This window comes from Bubalus kerabau, chromosome 1, assembly GCF_029407905.1.
Source record: "Bubalus kerabau isolate K-KA32 ecotype Philippines breed swamp buffalo chromosome 1, PCC_UOA_SB_1v2, whole genome shotgun sequence".
In the NCBI taxonomy this organism is placed as follows: Eukaryota; Metazoa; Chordata; class Mammalia; order Artiodactyla; family Bovidae; genus Bubalus; species Bubalus kerabau.
This window is the reverse complement of record NC_073624.1, coordinates 5,050,402-5,066,203: the sequence shown is the minus strand read 5'-3', so window position 1 is coordinate 5,066,203 and position 15,802 is coordinate 5,050,402. Positions and strand designations below refer to the sequence as shown.

General features: G+C 58.2%; 1 protein-coding gene across 2 annotated transcripts in view; it reads right to left on the bottom strand.

Moving 5' to 3' along the window:
• Positions 1-14,082, bottom strand: part of SHISAL1 (shisa like 1) — a 79,259-nt gene extending 65,177 nt beyond the window's left edge. Inside the window, exon 1 of one of the 2 annotated variants that reach the window (XM_055565354.1) lies at positions 13,979-14,082. The gene's annotated coding sequence lies outside the window, so the exon portion shown is untranslated. Of the gene's footprint in view, positions 1-13,216; positions 13,460-13,978 lie in introns of those variants that run through there. The other variant, XM_055565312.1, reaches the window with a different exon arrangement.
• Between the last annotated feature and the right edge of the window lie 1,720 nt (positions 14,083-15,802).

Sequence of the window (15,802 nt, the reverse complement as noted above, 5' to 3'; positions counted from 1 at the left end):
AGCGATCAGTCACCAGACTGGGGTGGGGGGCCAGCAGGGAGGGAAGACCCCACTCAGGCACGCCCCTCCAGGTGCATGCCCTGAGTCTCGGAGGGTGGCAGCTTCACGTGTCTTAGGAGACAGGAGGGGAGGCCAGCTCAGGCCCGAGGTCATCGTGTCCGGGTGCCGGCAGGTGTCTGGGTAGCAGCTGGCTTCTGAAATCAGACCAGACCCTCTGAGCCACTCCACTGGCATTTATCTCTTCCTGTCTGCTCTCACACCTTCCCAGCCTGGGGGCGCCTCCCCAGCAAAGCCAGGGTCAGCCAGCACGTCCTCTGTTTAAACCTGTCCTCCCCCAACTGGTGACCCATTCTGAGTTTGCACACTGGAAACAAAAGAATCCATAATAAAAGTGTCTGCAGGTGTTCAGAGTGGCCGGAGCCCCCTGACATCCCGCAGGTGGGCTCTGACCCCAGGGCCTTGACACTGAAGATGCTTAAGAAGGATCCGGACAGCAAGGGGCGGAGCACAGACCCCGGCTGGATGGAAGACCCCACCCTCAGGCTGACAGCGACCTGCCCCCTGAGGGGAGGTCCCTGCTCCACTGGGCAGAGCCTGGGCCAGGATGAGCCTTCCTCCAGGGGTCCTCCAGGGGTTGAACACGACTTCGGGACCATCGTGGCAGGCTTCCTCCTTTTCAAAACTGAGCATTGCTTACGGTGCAGAAAAAAAAAAAAAGATTGCAAAATTTTATAGCATACGTTGACATCTAGGTAAACAGTGTTATGGAGGTCTAATTAGTGCACTGCGGTGGGGCAAACGCTGGCTCCGAAATTTCTGGGGAATGGAGAAGTAACATCAAAAAGCGTTGATGAGAGAGCCGTCAACAGGAAACCGGATCAGAACTGGGGCGTGAGGACGGGTCTTCCTGGGGAGGCGGGTGCTGGGCCCACGCCTGGCAGAGGGCAGCCAGCGAGAGGCGGAGAGGTGGGGTTGGGGGGGGACACGGTTGCCCTGTGACCCTGGACACGTCCCTTTGCCTCTCTGGGCCTCTCCCCATAAAGTGGGGTGCTAACCCCCAGCCTCCCATGGGCAGGTGGGATTACACAAGGCAGAGTATGTGAAACCCAACCGAGCTGGGACCTCAGGACGTGGGTGCAGACAGAACCCAAACAAGAGTTAAACTGAGTCTCATGACTTGTCTTCCACACGTGGAAACGAGAGGAAGAGACGATTCTCGAGGACTTACTATGTGTTGTCCGGCCCGCATGACGGACATTTGACAAAAATCGTCTCTTTTTAATGTTTTTTTTTTTAAAGGGTACTACTGCTCACAGTCAGCAGATGAGAAAACTAAGACTCAGAAGCGTGAACCTGCCCAAGATCACACAGCAGCTGAGCTCCTGGGACTTGGGTCCAAGCTGGTCTTGTTTCCAAGTCAAGGTTCTTCCTTGAAGGGCCTTTGGCTCTTGGCCTTGGTATCTGGGGAGGAAATAGGGGGTGGAGGAGGGAGTTGCGACATCCTCAAACAGAACCGGAGAAGGCAATGGCACTCCACTCCAGTACTCCTGCCTGGAAAAGCCCATGGATGGAGGAGCCTGGTGGGCTGCAGTCCATGGGGTCGCGAAGAGTTGGACATGACTGAGCAACTTCACTTTCACTTTTCGCTTTCATGCATTGGAGAAGGAAATGGCAACCCACTCCAGTGTTCTTGCCTGGAGAATCCCAGGGACGGGGGAGCCTGGTGGGCTGCCGTCTATGGGGTTGCACAGAGTTGGACATGACTGAAGCGACTTAGCAGCAACAGCAAACAGAACCACTGAGAATTTCCCCCTCTCCCAATGTCTGGGGGAAAAGAGAAGAGCCCATTCTCTGGGGACTGGAATCAGCTGATTCCATTTCCTACTGGGCTGGAGCCCTCCCCAACCCTCCACACTCAGGACTTCCCAGTGATCCAGCCCCTGGTTGAAATCCCCCAGAACTCAGCGCGCCACCACCTCTGGGGATAGACTGGAAAGTGGGGAGGTGGGACCTGCCCCCTGCCTCTCTGCACAGCACCCTCTGCCCGCTCCTCTGGCCCCACACCGACCCGTGGGCACTCGGCCCCAGTGGTGAAAGACCCCGTTCAGGAGTTGTGTCTGCAGGAAAGGAAAGCACCCATGCTGGGGGAAACCTGTGATCTCAGACCTGCTCCTGGCCCCAGGGATGGCGGGGGAACATCCAGGTTTTGGGGTCACAGCTCTGGTTCCAACCCCACCTCCACCACTTACAAACATAAGACCATGAGCGGGTCACCTCATTCAAAGCCTCTGTTCCTTCCTGTCTTCCTCCCTCCCTTCCATCCATCACTCAGGCTGGAAACCTGCCAGATGCCAATCCCAGATCTTGGCCCTGAGGATACAGGAGTGAGGAGACGGACTCAGCCCGCCCTTGGCATGGAGACGCCTTGTCTGCCTGTCCCGCTCATCCATGTGAGTCCCCTGCAGACCGCTGCCTCCCCGAGGTTGCCGCCAGGGAGGACGGCCCCTCTGAGACCCCTGGCTTCCCAGTCCAGCGCTGGGCACAGAGGAGGAGGCGGCGGCGGCGGGGTGTGGGGGTAGGAGTGGGCCAGGGCAGTGGCGGAACAGGCAGCGAGGGGGTGAGAGGCCCTGGCCACGGCCTCGGACAGTCCACAAATAAACTCCAGCTCGTCGCCTCTTCCCCACTGAGAGAGAAAATAGCTTTCACACTATATTTTCTGATTTTTTTTTTTCACTTCACTGCTTCTAAATCGATCCAGAACAGATTGTCCAATTGTCTGAATTTCAGGAGAAAAGCCTCCTAATCTTCCCCAGACTTCTGCCAGGCCCCGACCCCCTCCCCCGGAGACCCCACTCCTTGGCCAGACCCCAGCCAAACATCCAGGGGCTGCCTGGGCTTATCTGCTAGCCTGACCGGCAGGCGACACACAGGAGCCCCCTCAGGATAGGTGGGCGTGCACTCCCAGAAGGGTGCTTGTGTCCAGACCCACTGGACAGAAAGACTTTGTTTTTGCAGGAAGGATGGAACTTACCCTGCACTGTGGGACAGTGGAGCCTGGGGGCCCGGGTGGAACCGGAGGCTACCACGTGCCTCCTCTAATCAGGAAAGGACTCTGGGTGCTGGATGAGCCACACACCATAGGCAGCTGTGAAGGACCGTCATGATTCCCGTTGACAATGGTGGTAGGGCAAACAGGTGTCATCGAGTGTGCCTACAGGATCAACTGGTCAGGACTGCGGGGGTGAGGGGACTGGGCCGGAGCACATCCTGACTCCATGCTGTGATGGATTGATTAGCCATGTCTGCCCTGGGTGCAGCAGTGGCCGGTGGTGGTACTCAAGCCACACATCTGCCATCCCGTGCCTACAGAGTAAAGTCCAAACTCCTTAACTAGCCAGAGTCCTTGGAGATCAAGCCACTGCCAACTTCCACGGCCTCGACTCAACAACTTTCCAAAAATACCCCAGGACAGCCATGCCATCCAGACGTTTCCCAGACTTTGTCCTCTGGGCTCTGTATGCACTGTTCCCTCTTCCTCAAGATCCCCCGACCCCTAGCTCAGCCGCCTGGCCAGCTCATCCTCCATTTCCTTTGGTGCCACCTCCTCCGGTGAGGCCTCCTTGATGTTTGGCCCTTTTCCCCCATGCAGAGTCTCTACCCTGCCCTCTGCTCTCACCCCCATCAGGGCCGTCCCTTATGCGGGACTTGGACCCAGGCAGAACAATCATTCTGGGGACCCGGAGTCCCAGCAGGACAATCCCTGAGTACAGTCTTGGGAGTGAATAGTCAGTCACACAGCACACATCCAGGTAAACGCTTGCCCACTCCTGGCGGACACCCGGCCCCTTCGGAGAAGGTCCCAGGCGCAGCAGAAACCAGACTCCAGATGTTAAGGACCCACTGGCCTCAAGCTCCAGGCCCAGATGATGCTGAGGCAGCCCCAGTGCAGACCCTCGGCGGCTCCTGCCACGTCCCACCCGTCCCCAAGGACTCGCTCCCCCATGCGTCTCTGCCAAAGAGAAGGAATGCAAATAACAGTGACAAATGGGTGGGGCCTGTGGAGGCCTCCCTCCTGGAGTGCTTTGCCTCCGTGGCCCTCTTTCAGACACACTGCGGGAGGGTCTGCTGTGGACCCTGCTCTGCAGAGGAGGAAACTGAGGCAGAGAGGATGGAGGTGGCTGGGCAAGGCTACCCAGACGTAAGGGGGTGCACAGGAGCATGGTGACCCACACCTCCAGGCCAGCACCTCTCCTGACCACAGAGGGTGCCCTGCCTTCTCTCCATCCCGCATGGGAAGATCTGAATCCTGGCTTCGCTCCTTAGCAGCTGTCCCTGGGGAAGCTTAGCTGTCCCGGGGGAAGCCACAAGTGATCCATCCTTGTTCAGGTGTATTACAAGTATTAAATCAGGTAGTATTTGCAAAGCACCCAGAACAGGGCTAGGCAAAGTTGGGGGACCTCCCGGCAGGTCAGGGCTTCAGGGCCCAGTGCCCATTCTGTGGCCTCAGCAGGCTGGCAGTGCCCTCCCTCCTCACTCTTTTTCAGAACCCATGTCTGGTGCCCTCTTTGGAAGGAATCAGGTGGCCCACAGGCTGGCAGTCCACACTGCCTGCACCGTGCCTCCCCCAGCCTCAGAACCTTCCTGCAACCTGCCGTCCACTGCATGGATTCCAAACACTTCCTCCGACTTGCCACGCACCTTCACAAACCACACACCACGCTCAACATGTGAGCTTCGTGCATCACCACGCCCCCAAAGGAAACAGCATTCCCCCATACTATGGAGGAGGAGACAGAGGTTCCAGGAAGCACCAGGACTCCTCTGCCCTAAAGGGGGAAGCCACAGTCTGAATACAGCTCTGTCCAGCTCCCAAACCAAACTGTCAGGGACACCAAGCAATCTGGGTCTTCAGACTCGGCCCCTCATCCCCAGTTCCTGGAAGGTGGATAAATGTTCACGCAGAGAAGAGAGATCATATCTGGCTATAAAACTCATTCTATCTCATCACTCATAGCACTCAAAGAGAAGACTCTGCCCCAGTCCTTGGGCCCCTTCCCGAGCTTCCCTGATCTTAGGCTTTCAATGTTTCCTGACAGCCATCACTCACTCATTCGTTTACCCATTCATCCATCCACCCATGCATCAACCTGTGCATCTATCTACCCACCCATCCATCCACCCATACATTATCCATCCCTCCATCCATCTATCCACCCACACATTCATCCATCCACCCACCCACCCAACCATCTATCCATCCATCCATACGTACATACATCCACTCATTCATCCATCCACCTATCAACCTGTCCATCCATCTACCCATCCATCTACCCATCCATCCACCCATACATTATCCATCCCTCCATCCATCTATCCACCCACACATTCATCCATCCACCCACCCACCCAGCCATCTATCCATCCATCCACCCATTCATTCATCCATCCATTCATTTACCCATCCATTCATCTTTCCTGGTGGCTCAGATGGGAAAGAATCTGCCTTCAATGCTGGAGACTAGGAGTTGATCTCTGGGTTGGGAAGATCCCCTGGAGAAGGAAATGCCTACCCACTCCAGTATTCTTGCCTGGAGAATCCCATCAACAGAGGCTACCGTCCATAGGGTTGCAAAGAGTTGGACACACCTGAGCAACGAACACATCCTCCAGCAGTTCATCCCTTCGTTCATAGACCCATCCAAAGCATGCCTGAGCTAGAAGCTGGCTACACAGCTAAATCAGGAATGAGGTGGTCTCTACCCTTCATGGACAGAGAGAAAGTGCACTGCTTCTGTGCTCTCCGGGTGTTTCTGTTATTAAATGTAGTTGATGACAATGTTAAGAGTATCATTTACTGAGTTCTTATGTGCTTGGCTCTGTACCGGATATGCTCCTTGAGCCAACCGTTTCATTCTTGCCAGAACTCTTGCTAGGTGAGTGCTTCTCCGTTTTTAGAGGAAGAAACTGAAGCTCGGAGAGGTTTTATAACTTGCCTAAGGTCACATAGCTATTAGGGGTTGAAACTGGGATTCAAATCCTGACGGCCCCTTCCAGAGCTTGGGGATAATAAATAATAGTTATCACTGTAATTGATCCAGGAGCCTGGAATGTCATAGTCCTCACCTTGAATCCTCAAAACCACCCTTGTAAGGCACTATTATGACGATCATAAACATTATCAAGCTTATTTTAAAAACGAGGACACTGAGGCTCAAATAAGCAGTCCAGCATTGGCCACAGGTAGGGGATGTGAACCCAGGCAGGTGAGCCCAAGAGCTGGCTATCTCGCCGCCCTGCTCTGTGGTTGCCATGGCACCGGGCAGGCACCAGGGCAGTCTAAGGGGCCACTATATTCACTTCTTCACTTAATCAACAACCACAGTCTTGGAATCCCCTGCTCTGGGGGGTCCTGGATGATCAGGTTTGGGTCCCTCCCAGCTGCTTCATCAAAAGACTGGAGAAGTGTTCACAGAGTAACAGGTAATAAAGTGAGATTACAGAGAGCTGACGTGTCTTTGAATACACATGATGCACTAAGCTGCAAATCTATCTTATCTGATTCACACAACAACCCATTTCACAGATGAGGAAACTGAGGCTCACAAGTTATATAACCTGCCCAGGGTCATAGAGTTAGGAACAAGCAGAGAGGAGACTGGTTCATGGTGGAGCCCCAAGTGCAGCCTCGGTGGTCCAGGCTGCTCCCCTGGGATCGGAGCCAGGAGCTTCCCCGCAGCTCTGCTTGTTGCCCTGACGATGGGCCTCAGCTCAGAGGCCCTGCTTATCCCCCAAAGGCCTCAAGGTCTCAGGGATCAGATTCTGAGCAGTGACAGCCAGATGATGCCGTGTTCCCCATCTGCTCCCAGAAAAATCTAAACAACAGGGCCCTTTAGAGGCAAGCCCATGGGAGGGTGTGTTGGGTTCCTCCTGAGCTGAAGGCTGAACTCCACTGACTGGGCCTCTTTGGCCAGGCCTCTGGGGCTCAGTGATGATCCCAGGCTTTCCACAAATGGGCAGGGAGAGGCTCCATCTTCCCATTTTCTGGATGTAGAGACTGAGGCTCAGAGCCCATAGGTCTGGCATGGACATCCTGGGACTCCTGTCCTAAAGCCGAGCCTGGGCTGTAGCCGAGAAGGAGGAGCAGAAAGAGGATCTTGTAGACTTTGGTATTAGTAATTCTGTTATTCTTTGACTTAATGTTTAGAATTTCCATTTAGCAGGTTACAATATGTTCTGCTGGCCCCATGCTGCTGCTGCTACTAAGTCGCCTCAGTCGCGTCCGACTCTGTGCGACCCCAGAGACGGTAGCCCACCAGGCTCCACCATCCCTGGGATTCTCCAGGCAAGAACACTGGAGTGGGTTGCCATTTCCTTCTCCGATGCATGAAAGTGAAAAGTGAAAATGAAGTCGCTCATTCGTGTCTGACTCTTGGTGACCCCATGGACCGCAGCCCACCAGGCTCCTCCGTCCATGGGATTTTCCAGGCAAGAGTACTGGAGTGGGGTGCCACTGCCTTCTCCATAGAGCCCATCTAACCCAGAGCCTCAGGTTTCAGAGCTCGGACTGGGTTCCTGGCCATTTGCCTCTACTCTCTGGCCTCTGTTCTCCGGCCTCTGTTCTCCGGCCTCTGTTCTCCTTAGGGAAAAGGAACCTAGGAAGGTAGCCCTGGGGTTGTCTGAGGGTGCTGGAATATAATGGGCAAAAAAGGGCTTTGTAATAAAGGAATCTGCAAACACTGAAATCCCAAGATCCAAAGATGTCTGAGACCCATTTTAAGACTTTCTTCAGGCGCTCCTCCGCCTCCTGAATGCCCTCTGGCCCCTTGTGCTGGCACACTCCTATCCACCTTTTAAGACCCAAACCAAAAGTTACCTCCACCAGGAAGCCCTCCCTGACCCCTCAGGTATAGTGGGACCTCACAGGTGTCTGGTTTTGTTTTTTTTTTTTTTCTGCTCTTCTGCCTCCAACAGACACACCACAAAATTCAGCAGGGCAGGGTCCTGTTTTAACCATCTCTTGTTCCCCGGATCTGGCACTGTGTCTGGTACAGGGTAGGTGTCCCGGAAAGGTGGAATGAGCCAGAGCTTAAATGCGTATTCTGTTGGTCTATAAACCCAGCTGTGCGTGGACGATTCTCCTGACAAAGAAGAGGAGCCTGAAGTGAAAGCAAATCACCATCATTTCAGTAACCCGCTCAGGGAGCCGTGGAGGAAATTCTTGAGCTGGATTATGGAAGGAATTTGCCTTTATTTTTAATTTGTGCCGATATCTAAGAAAGCAGCACTTTCTTTTCAACCCATCATGCGCCGGGGAGCTTCCAATCTGGCGCAGGAGGCAAACTTTCCCAATTTCCCGATGCAAATCTCGCAGCCTCGGTAAAGCGGCCGTCTCCGCCCTCCGCCGGGCATTTCTCAGATGCTTGCCAGCAAGGAATAATCAGATTATGTAGCTGGGTTTTAAAAGATCACGGTTTGTCTCATTTTCCAGGGAAGTGTGAACCAAAAAAAAAAAAAAAATTCTTTTTTTCCTCCCAGGGCTCTGTTAAAAGCTTCCAGAACTTACTTAATTCAGTGTTAAATGGGTGTAATTTGGGAAACTCATGCATTATTTCTTAATTTCTTGAAGGCGAGTTTGCACTCATCTGCTGGGGTAGGTGTGCGTGTGGACAGATGGGCAGGGATGGGAGTGTGTGCCCCGGACCGGGGAGGACAGTGGGCAGCAGGTCCACAGCATGCCAAGGAAACGCTCCATTCATGGCTGGTGGCTGGAAACGTGTGACAGGAGGCGTCTGCATTTCATCTCACGGCTTCTGCCTCTCCACTTGCATGGCCAGGGAGGGCGAGATTCTGAAGACTTTCCCTGACGGTTTCACATCTGCACCCCCCTCCCCCATGCCAGGCAGCAGCCTCAGATGCCCCTGAACGATGCTAACAGGGCCGGCATCATATCGTGAACATCCTTGACCTTCCAGGATGCCCAATTCACCGTGACCTTGAGCACGTCACCAGCCTGCCCTGGGCCCCAGGGTCCCCACTTACACGGTAAGTGGACAAGCTTCGTGCTCCCTATCAGGCCCTAAAGCATCCCAACATCACAGTACAACACATGGGCCTCCGAGATGCTGGGGTCCCTGACTTTATCTGCCCCTACCCCAGCTGTAGGATGTGGCGGGTAGGGGCTCCCACGTCCCAGACTCTGCCCGTGACTTTCCCCACCGCAACCCTCATGAAACCCGTTAGGCAGGCGCTAAATTGCTGCACTGTTGAACGAGAAAACCCAGGCTCAGACAGCAAGAGCTTCGGCAGTGAGTGGTCACATCAGGACGTCCAGGGAAGACCCTCTGGAAAATTTTCAACCTGCTCGCAGCTAAGGGGAAAAGGAAAGAGCAGCTCATCACATGTGAGCCAAACTGGGGTACGGGGGGGGTGCACCAGCAGGTCCAGAGGTGCTGGGACAGCCACGGTCTCAGCTCAGAGAGGTATTTGTTCATATAGTCAGTCGTCAAACAGATCCTGCACCCTGAGTCACTTCTTAGGGCAGGTGAGGGGGCTTGGCTGCTTCTTTACCTTCCTAGGGGTCAGACACTGGAGAAGGGGGTCAAGGAATGTGTGTGCTGGAGGGAGGAGGGAAGGGAGGGATAAAAGAAAGGGAGAAGGAGGAGGGAGGGGGTGGGGCCTCTCCCCTGCCAGCAAGCCCTGGGCGGGGTGAGGCTGACACCACCAGAGTGGGTGGCACCTGGCATCCCCCGGGAGACTGTGGCCAGGGTGGGCAGGGCCTCTGGTCACCCTCCCCACTTTCACTGGCTCCAGACAGTCAAGACCCCACCTGCCAGAAGAGCGTTTAGGAACCAAGGGCCCACAGTGCTCAGGAGTTGACTTCAGCAACCACTAGAAAGAGTGGCTGGGCTGGGGAAAAACCACCCTGGGAGAGCTAGAGGTGGGCTCTGAGTTCATCCTAAGATTGATACGAATCTGTTGTGTGACTCAGCCGGAGAGAAGCTGAAACAAGAGGTTGCATTAATAGAGGTAGAGCATCCCCAAGGAGGGAGGTGATAGTTTTCCTCTGAGCCTAAGACGGGCCACACTCTGTATCAGTCCAGAAGAGAGTGAGCAGGGCAATGACTAGGAGGATGTGAGACTCAGCAAAGTGTCTGAAGAGCCACCAGGGTCACCATCGGGCACAGGCTGAACTCCAGCTGGTGGAGTGTAGTGGTTAGGGGCATGGGAGTAGCCGGGTTACTTTTAACCTCCCTGAGCCCGTTTTCTCAGCAGTGCAACTGCATCAACAGCAGCTTGACTCAGGGTTGGTGCGCAGAATTCAATGGGCTCAGCGCCTGCCCCACACAGGGCCTAGTGCACAGTGGGCCTCTGGGCTTTCACGGTCAAAGGCAATCCCATTGCTGTTCAGGCAAATCCTTATCCTTGTGACAGTGAAGTCTGTCACAGACTCACTCAGGCAGTTGGAGCTGCCAGATCTGGTGGCCACTTGCTACTTTCCCCTCCCAGCAGCAGCCAAGGGCCAGGCCAGGAAGCGGTCCTCTCCCACCATGTGGCCGGGAAGCAGACCCCTCTTGTTCTTCCAAACCTCCCTCTGCCCACCCCAATCACAGGCTCCACCCACAGACCATGGACCAGTCCAAGGGCTGAACCTGACCATCCCTCCCTCCTCCCACTACCTAACCCACACCCAGGATGGGCGGCGGTGGCAGTGACCTGCTCTCCTGTCCTAGCCCTGCTCCAACTGCACCATCTCCCCCTGCTCCCTAGTCCTCTGAGCCCCGCCCACCTGTCCACAGGATGCCTCCCTCCCAGCTGTGTGTCCACATCTGTGCCCCTGGAGGGGCTCTGCCAGGAAAATACCACTGCTCCTCTCTTCTGGCTGATTCATGCCTGCCTGCCTTTCAGACCGGGTGCCCCCAGCCGTGAAGCCACCGCAGGGTCTCTGGGCAGATTCTCCCCACTTGCATCCCCCCTACTCAGCCTCCCCCCACCCCGCTCTGGGGAAGCCCGCCCTCGCTCCCCACTGGCTTCTCCGGGCGAGTTTCCTTTGGAGCCGCCAAGGGCAGAGCTGCTGCCCCCCAGCAGCAGACGTGGGGGCTCGCTGAGTTTGGCTGAAGAAGAGGAGTGAGGGGAGGAGGAATGATGGGTGGCATCCTCAGCTTCCTTGGGACCTTGCTCTCTCTCTCACTCACAAAGGTCTGAGCAGCGCTGGCCCTGCCCCCACTCAGCCTGTCCAGTCCAGCTGCCCCCGATAAGCTCCAGGCTGGTGGCCTGGGAGCGGCGGGGTGGGACACACATGCACACACACACACCCCCGACACGGCTCAGAGCCAATCTCCCCGCTCCCAGCTTCCCCTGCCAGTCCCATACCTCCCAGACGCCGAGACAGAGCGGAGAATTCAGTGTGATGTTTCAGCTTGAGCCTCGAGGGGTGGGGGCTGCCTGGCCGCAGTGAACTTTCCAGCCACCTCCTGCCCCACACTCAGCCCCCGGCCTGGACAGGCACAGACCACAGCCTCTCTGGGGGAGGCGATTCGTGCTCAGGGACATGTTCCGCCCTGAGCGGACACCGGTCTAGGGGGTGGTGGGGGACAGATCCCAGTCCCGGGCAACACTGACCAGCATGGTTACGCTCCTGGCTGGCCCCAAGGACTAGGGCTGGGCGGCCAGCTTCCCTGCCACCTTCAGCCCACCTGGCAGGTGAGGGAACAGGGGGTGACGGAGGAGCTCCCTTTAGCCTGATCTGAAGGCAACTTACTTGCTCACCCGTATTTCCATAGCAGCCCAGAGTGAAATTTGCGGGATGCCAGTGACTAAAGACACACTGGGGTCCAGGCCCTCATTCCACACTAAGAAATAGGCCCAGAGCAGGACAGGGGCCTGCCCAGGGTCACACAGTCAGAACTCATAGGGCTTTCTCGGTGTGACCTCACAGCAACCTTCAGAGGTGGGCATGGTGCCCGTGCTACTTTACAAGATGGGGAAACAGGGGCTCAGAGGGGTCAAACGCCTTGCTCAAGGTCACACAGTGGCAGGGAGAGAGGGGTGGAGGCCTCCGGCTGTGATTCCTGGGGCAAGGCACCTTTCCCTCTTCCCATCCCGGCCTGGGCTTGCCTGGGCAGGAGCAGCAGGCGCTAAGACAAAGGATCAGAGAGGTCAGGAGAGGCACAGTAGACACAGGCACGCTGGCAGATTATATAAGTCGCCTTCCCAGCCCCACTGCCCCAGGGGTGCTGGCTGGGGAAGCCGCACAAGGCACCAGACCCGGGAGGTCGGGCCTGGCCCACCAGCCAGCATCGGCTCTCTCTGAAATGACAGTTGGAGGCGCCAGGACACACTGGCTTCTCTTCCTCCTTTCTGGTTTCCTCTGGCTGAGTAACAAATACTAACACTGATAATGATAATAATAATTAGAATAAATATAACCTGAAGACGCTCGGGGTCTCGTTGCCATGGCAACCGTTGGCGCTAAAGCGCTTCGGAGGCCGCCGCCAGGCCACCCGGCCCCCGGGCGCGGAATCAATATTGATTCGGCCCCAGGAGGCGGCGGCGGCTCCTCCACTGGGACCACGCGGCGGGTGGCGAGCGAGGGACACGCACTTGGAGAGGCCTTAGTGATTGCCCGCGCCGCCCAGCCGGGACCCTCGGAACCGGTCGGGTCCCCAGCCTGCCTCCAGAACCCTGCCCGGCGCGCACGGGGCTCCGGGTTCGCCCAGTTCCCGCACTGGTCCTCGGACGCCGGTCCCCGCCTCGGACGCGAATGCCGGTCCCAGCGGCCGCGTCCCTGCATGGTGCGCCCTGGACTGCTCCTCGGACCCGGCCCAGGTCCTCTCCAAGGTTCAGCGACCCCGACCTTGGTGAGCCCTGGCGCGGACCCCAATGCCAAGGCGCCGGCTGTCCGACGCGTCTCCCACCCCCAGACTCTTCCCCGGGCGTCCCCGGTCCCCTTTCCACAGCACCCCGGATCCCTCGATGCTCCGAACTTGCCTCTCCCAGGGCGCCCACCTCTCCCCGCCCGCCTCGGGCGCCCGACCCCCTTCTCGGGGAGCCAGGGAGCCGAAGATCCGCGCCCACCCCCCCACAATTCGCCGGGACCCTCCTACTCCACGAGCTCCGCTCCGACCCCTCTCGGCAGCTGCGCTTGGACCCCACGGCCCAGCGCGCCCCTCCCCCGCGCGGCCCCAGCCCGGCCCGCCCCCGGGGCGCCGCTCACCTCCTGCCCGCCGCCCGCTCGCTCTTCGCTGCGCCGCGGGGAGTCGGCGCCCGCGGGGCTGAGCCGCCTGCCGGGGCGCCGGGGCGCCCACGCCCCCGCGGTGCCCCCGCCGCCGCCGCAACAGTTGTCCCGGCTCCGGGGGGCTCCGGGGCCAGCGCCGGGAAGGCGGCCGCTCTTAGGAGCGCGGGGCGGGGGCGCGGGCTCGGGCTGGGGCTCCGGCTCGCGGACCGGCCGCCGGCCGCATGCCCCGCCGCGCGCCCGCCCGCCGGCTACTGGGCAGCCCGAGCCGCCCGCCCGCCCGCCGGCCCGGAGCCCCGCGCCGCGCCCGCCGCCGCCGCCGCCGCGCTCATGCTCGCCGGCCCTGCGCTCGCCGCCGCCGCCGCCGCCGCTGTGCCCACTTCACTCTTTGCCGCTCGCCGCTCGCCCTCTGCTGCCCCCTCTCCCGGCTCGCGGCGCCCCGCGCTCCCGCCCAGCGCCCGCGGCTCCCTTCTCTCTCTCTCTCCCCCTGTTTTTCCTTTCGCAATCTCGCTTCCTCCCCGCGCTCGCCCTCGCCCCGGCCGTGTGTCTCTGCGTCTCTTCCCTTTCGCGACCTCCTCTTTCTTTTCTGCTCCCCCCTTTCTCACTGTTTGCTCCCCTCCTCCCCCCTTCCTGTCTGCTGTCCCCTTACCGCTCTCCTCCCGCTTTCTTTCCCTTCTGTTCCTTTCCTTTCTTCCTTCCTCCTCCGGCACCCCATCGCCGTCTCCCCAGCCCCGCCACACTCACCTGCCTCCTTTCTGGCCGCTCCCCAGCCCTCGGGCCGGCGCAGCTGTTGTAGGGGGGCGGGCGAGGGGCACGCCAGCCCCGCTCCGGCCACCTGGCTGCTGGCCGGGCGGCCCCTCCAGCCTCCCCTCCTCCGGCGGCCGGCCGCTGGAGGGCCCCACCTGCCGCGCGCCTCCCGCTGCGGGTGCTGAGCCAGACATCCCTTCCAGGCGGCCCCTCCTCCAGAAGTGATCAGGGCCGGGGTCAGGCTGAGGTGGCCCCTGGCAGGGTCAGACTCGGGCCGGAGACTCCTTCGCAGCAGACCAGATCTGGCCAGTTTCCAATGAGGAAAACCCCGACTTCCTCGGGCCTTCGTGAGGACGGCGTGGGCTCCCCGCCCCTGTTCCAAACCCCCCTTCTCTCCACTTCTCCTCCCCAGCAGCCACCCCCTCCCCCGTTTCATCCCTCACCTGCAGACCGGGGCCAGACTGAGCCAACCTCACTAAGCCCCGGTTTCCCCCCCTGGCCCTGGCCCAGTGACCTCTGGGGGGTAAAGCTGGTCGTGTAGGGGCCACTGCAGCCTCTTCCAGGGCCGGGCAGCGGGCTGGCAGTGAGGCTGGCTCACTGACTGGTGGATCAGGGAGGGACAGTGCCCGGGAGGCAGGGGGACCTCACCCCTGCAAACCCCATGTCCGCGGTGTCACCGGCTCTGGCTCCATTTTTACAGACATTGAGTGCACCTCTCCAGAAACCAGGCAGAGCCCGTCACACACCTTGACTTATTCCTCACCACAGTGCTGGGTCTTGGCTTCCCCATTTTACAAGTGAGGCAGTTGAGGCTCAGAGAGGTTAGGGCAACTGCCCTGAGCCACACAGCTGCAAAAGGACAGGACCAGGGCTCCAGCCTAGATTCCCCACCACCACCACCCACCCCTGACTTCCAAGCCCAGATTCCACACCTTTGACAGCTTTCTTCTCTAAACAGGTCACAGCATCATCTCGAAACATTTTAAAGATTAAATGAGGCAGGATATTTCACGCACTTTGCCCAGCTCCTGTAAACCCTCCCAAGGAGGAGGACCATGATTATCCCATGGGATGATGGAAACGAAGGAGCAAAGAGGTTACAAAACTGGCTGACGGCCCGGTGCTGGACAGGTGGCAGGGGGACCCAGGTTGAGAGGTAGCTGTTCCCTGTGCTGGGCTGGGCTGCCTTCGGTGTGCGTCCAGGGCCCTGCACCTTCGTTTCCCTACAGGTCAGGCTCCCTAACAAAGCCACTTCACCTCCCTGAGCCTCAGTTTCCTCACCTATGAAATGGAAATCATTCTACCCCTGCAAAGAGTCATCATGGGATTAAATGAGAGGCTGCATCAATAGTCCTGTTGATTATCCCAAACAAGTGAGTGCCGTCATCTATATCAGCGGCCCTTCTGACCTTCCAGAAAATGGCAGAGTGGCCAGAAAGATGCGTGGGTTTTGGAACTGGTCAGACTTGGAGTTGACTCTCAGCTTGACCATTTACCAACTGTGTGCCCACAGGCAAGGTCACTTTTCCCCAGTCCTGGGCACTGGTTTCCCGAGGCTGTGATAACTAACATCCATGAACCTGGTGGCTTAAAACAGCGTATCTTTATATTCTCACAGTTCTGGAGGCCGGAAATCTCCAAATCACTGTCACGGGCTGAAAGTGTGGGCTGCCCCCTGGGAGGTCCCCCGGAGCGCTCTTCCACTCCCTAGTGGCTGCCGGCACCCTTGGCTCGTGGCCCCGTCAAGCCAAGCATCTTCCCACCTGGCTGCCCCGTCTCCATGTGGCTGCTCCTCTGTGTGTGTCTGAGCCCCCCACCCCT